Source organism: Globicephala melas, chromosome 1 (genome assembly GCF_963455315.2).
Source record: "Globicephala melas chromosome 1, mGloMel1.2, whole genome shotgun sequence".
Classification (NCBI taxonomy): domain Eukaryota; kingdom Metazoa; phylum Chordata; class Mammalia; order Artiodactyla; family Delphinidae; genus Globicephala; species Globicephala melas.
This window is the reverse complement of record NC_083314.1, coordinates 45,760,329-45,765,260: the sequence shown is the minus strand read 5'-3', so window position 1 is coordinate 45,765,260 and position 4,932 is coordinate 45,760,329. Positions and strand designations below refer to the sequence as shown.

General features: G+C 48.1%; 1 pseudogene; it reads right to left on the bottom strand.

The window, feature by feature from the left end:
- On the bottom strand, positions 1-4,517 carry LOC115861679 (serine/threonine-protein kinase PLK1 pseudogene; annotated as a pseudogene).
- Between the last annotated feature and the right edge of the window lie 415 nt (positions 4,518-4,932).

Sequence of the window (4,932 nt, the reverse complement as noted above, 5' to 3'; positions counted from 1 at the left end):
TCACAGAAAACCCAGCACAGCGGGGGCTAACCCATAGGGGCCCAAGGGGCTGGTGGGGGTGAGGACGGGCAGTAGTCCTGGGAGGGGCTGTGAGGAGGTCCTGAGGCGATTGTTGGCTGAGGGAAAGCTCAGCAGCTTGTCCACCATGGGTGGGCATAGAAGAGCTGACTTGCCAGACTCCTGGGGCGGCTGTGCTCCTCCAGGAGATTCAGGCAGTTCTTGTGGAAATCCGGCTTCTAGTCGATGTAGGTCACAGCTGCCATGCTGGGCACAGGACAAGTTTGCTGTGGTGCTGGAAGACGTTGCAGGATGCAGGGTGATGGTTCTGTGCTTGCAGAATCAGGTAGGCAGGTAGGATTGCTGGACTAGTTCATCACCTTCCCGTGGGTACCCACCTTCAGCAAGTGTTCACTCGTGTGGTTTTGGAAGTACTTGGAGAGTGATCTTCATGGAGGAGTTAGGATGGGAACTCATGGCGAGGGAGAACTCTGCACCACCATGCTCTATGAACCACAGACTGTCACCAAGGCACCAGAGGATGAGGTGAGTCCAATCATCGGAGAACACGGCTGATGCCCGAGGCTGCACTTGTCCCAATAGTCCCCCACTTGCTGACTCAGAAGAAGGGGATGCCGGAGGGATCCTCAGCCTCCTCTTGCCTCACCAGCCCCCTCTCAGAGGGCTTGGAGGCACTCACGCTATGCAGCCACTACAGCTGGTGGTGCAGTGGTTGGGGAGTGCAGTGGCACTCTCTGGTCTCCTGGACCACTGGAAAGAGTTTCCCCAGGGAGTCTTGGGCATAGAGTTCTCTAGGCCTTTATTTAGGACTGTGAGTGGCTTCCTGTTGCTGGGATCCAGGCTTCTGAGAGCGATTGAATACCTTGATGGAATGGTGGGGCAGGTAATGGGAGATGGGCTGGGATGTAGCCATAAGTAAAGAACTCGTCTTGAGCTGCTCATGAATGATCAGGTGGGCAATGCGACCTGTCTGCGGCATCTTCTGGAAGAGGGAGGTGGCCACGGGGTTGATGTGCTTGGGAATCCTGCATACATTCTTCTTGATCCAGAAGTAGGTCAGTTTTAGGCAGGAGATCTCAAAAGGTGATCTACCCACCGACAAGGTATATATCAACATGATGCACCCAACAGGCCCCCCGTCCACCAGGAAACGGTGCCCTTTCTTGCTCAGCACCTCAAGAGCTGTGTATTTAGACAGGGTTTCCTTCTTCTGCTCCCCATCATATTCACCTTTGGTTGCGGGGCCAGATCCCCTATTTTCACCTCCAGATCGTCATTCAGGAAGAGTTTGCCCAGCCTGAGGTCCCAGTGAATAACCTGGTTTGGGTGCGGGTACTGGCAGCCGAGGACCATGTGCTGCAGGTAGCAGCGGACCTCGGGCTGGGTCGCCGCCTTCCTCCGCTGGTGCGGCTCCAGGGTAATCTTCGGCAGCGGCAGCGCCCCAGCACCACCAGTATAAAGTTCGTGTCCACGTGCATCTACGACTCCGTGCTGGAGGGCGAGAGGGGAATGAATAGACATCTCCAAGGACATCTTCTCCTTCCGGTGCGGCCTGAGCAGCCGCGACTCAGGCAGGATCTTGCGGCCAAACGCCTCCTTGGCGTCCTCATCCTGTCAGAGATCTCAAAGCACTTCCCTCCCCCAGGAAGCGGCCCGGCAGGCAGCACCGCCGACCGCGCGGCTCCACTAGGACCTCCGGGATCTCTTTTGCCTGCTGGATGGCGGTCGGGGGCCCTGGGAGCCACAGCTCCAGAGATCCCGGCTTTCCCCGGTGGGCTGGTGCCCGCGCCAGCGTCTCTGCAGCGCCGCCGCGCTCGTGCTCCTGGAGTTGCTTGGCTGCATCCTGGCAGAGATTTGACACCGCTCCGCTGCTCCCCGAATCAAATGCTGCACCGGGACTGTTGCAAAACCCTCTCTTCTTTCTCTCTCTCTCTCTCTCTCTCTCTCTCGCTCGCTTTTTTTTTTTTTTATCACAACCGGGTAGGAAGAAGCGGGGCAGGGGTGGCTCAGGTACCCTGGGCGGCCCCGCCCCACGCGCAGCCTCCAGCCCCAGGACTGGGTCCTCCGGCAAAGGGGAAATGTAGGAAAGGTGGCTTTATCAGATTAAGTCTCACTAGTGCAAATGCTCAGTCTCCCAGCCTCTGTGAGCAAGGCGACCAGCCTCCTGTGTACACAGTGGTTTCCAGGCTGGTAGGTGGTGGTTTTTCCTCCAAACCCTTGGCTAGCTCGGCCTCTCACCCGAGGGCTGTGGTTTGGGGAATGTTTTGACTTGAAACATTCAGGCCCCTGGTGGTATTTGGAGTTGTGAGACCCTTCTGTGCTGAAAGGAAAAATGAATGGTCTATTTAGAGACTGCTAACAATTCCCAGTATAAAGCACGGGCAACAATTCTGCTGCTGACAGGCTGGGTTTCTCAGGGTAGTCCCTGGGGAGCTGGCTGGGCGGCAGTCACGGCCCCTACTCTGGGTAGTTCATCTGGAAGACCCCCTGCTAGGGATGGCAGTGCTTCCAGAAAGCCTCTGCCCTGGCTTTTTCTGGGCCTCTCCTCAATCGCTTTCCAGAACACGCTCCTCCTGGGGCCTGTGCTTGGGCTGTGAACGAGACCACTTTTCCTAAATCAGACGAACTTTGCTCTTGACAAAGGAGGGAAGGGTGATTATTTGGCAATGCCTTGAAACAGCTTCTCTGGGGTTGGAGTTGTGAGATGTTACCTATCACAGACATAGACAGAGTTCACCTGAAGGAGGAAACTGCCTTTCCTCTCCAGGACAAAACACACTCCCGGGTGTTTCTGTCACCAGGGCGATGCCTCTTTCCATGGCATCCTAGACTCAGAAGAGAAGGTGAGAATCACAGGCTTCGAAATCAACATCCAACCTAATGAAAAACTGAACAGTTTTCTAAAATACCAAAGCTTGTTTCAAAGCTTGACCAAATTAGGAATGGTGTTCATCTAATTTATCAAAATGAATTCCTTTATAGATACAAGTAATCCCCATCAAACTCCGGATAGGCTTTTGTGTAAAACTTCACAAACTGATTCTGAAGTTTATATAGAAATGCAGAGGATCTAGGATAGCAGAAACAATTTTGAAAAAGAAGAATGAAATTGGAAAACTAACACTACCTGATTTGAAGACTATTTTTAAGCTACAAAAATAAAGACAATATGGATTTGGACACACACACGTAGCATAGGCACACAGTATAGAAAGATAGATTAATGGAATAATATGAGTCCAGATGTGGGCCAACATGTGTATAATCAACTGATTTCAGACAAAGGTGTCAAGGTAGTTTGATGGGGTAATTTGATGCCTTTTTAATGCATTGTGTTGGTATGTGATTGGACATTCATATGCCTAAAACTAACATTGACCCTTACTTCAAACCACATACAAAAATTGACTTGAAACGGATTATAGTAGTAAATGCAAGAACTAAAATTATAAAGCTTCTGGAAGAAAAATAGAGGATAAAACTTTGTGACCTTGGATTAAATACAGATTTTTAGCTACACACACACAAAAATCATATATCATAAAAATAAAAATTGATAAATTAGATTTCATCAAAATTTTAAACTCCTGCTCTTCAAAAGATAGTGTTAAGAAAAATGAAAAGACAAGGCACAGACTGTGATAAAATACGTGTAAAACACTCAGCCAATGGGGGTGCAAAATCATACCCAGTCTGCAGTTTTTTAAAAAGTTAAGCATCCCCGTATCATAGCACCCAGCAATCCCATTCTAAGGTATTTATCCAAGAGAAAGGAAAGCATACATCCACGAAAAGACATGTACTCTTAATGTTCATAGAAGCTCTATTCATAATCACCAAAAAGTAGAAACCATTCAAATGCCCATCGATTGGCGAATGGTTTAACAAATTGTGGTATCTTTGGTATAAATTGGTAAAAAAAAAAAAAAGTTGATAAATGGATAACTACTGAAACTGATACATGTAGCTGTATGGATGAATCTCAGAAGTATTATGCTAAGTGAAAGTCAATCACAAATGACCATTTATATGACATAATGGACATAATGGAAAAGTCAAAATTGTAGAGACAGAAAGATCAGTGGTTACAAAGGGCTCGGAGAGGGGAGAAATGGCAAAGGGACATGAGGGTACTTTTTGGAGCAATAGAAGTGTTCTGTATTTTGATTGTAATGGTGGTTGCACGACTGACTATATACCTTTGTCAGAACTCCTTGAACATATATTGAACACTTTGAAAGGGTGAATTTTATGATATAGAATTATACCTCAATAAATCTAATTTTTAAAAAATGAAATCCCCAAACCAGTTTTGATTAATAGAAGCTCATGAATTTGGATCCCCCTTATCCCTATTTAGTAACAATTTATACCCACAGGAGCCAGAGTTTATACTTGCTCCAACTAAGTGGTTGTCTTAAACCTTTAGTATCCTACTAGCAGGAAAGAGGGGGGAACTCAAATTTGTAGGATGTTACCGTGTGCCTGGCAGACATCATGCTGGGCATTTGCACGTGATTTTATTTGGTTCTTGTTATGGGCTGAATTGCGTCCCCCAAAATTGATATGTGGAAGCCCTAAGCCCCAGTACCTCAGAATGTGACTATACTAGGAGATGGGGCCTTTAAAGAGGGGACTGGGTTAAAATGAGGCCATTAGGGTGGACCGTAATGCAACCTGAATGGTATCCTTATAACAAGAGGAAATTTGGACAGACAGGGAGACACCAGGGTTGCGTGGGCAGAGAGGAACGACCATGTGAAGAGGCAGCAACGGGGTGGCCATTTGCAAGGCAAAGCCTCAGGAGAATCGCAACCTGCCAACACCATGATCTCAGACTTCTCACTTCCAGAATTGTAGGAAAATTAATTTCTGTTGTTTAAGCTACCCTGGCTGTGTGTTTTGTCTTGGCAG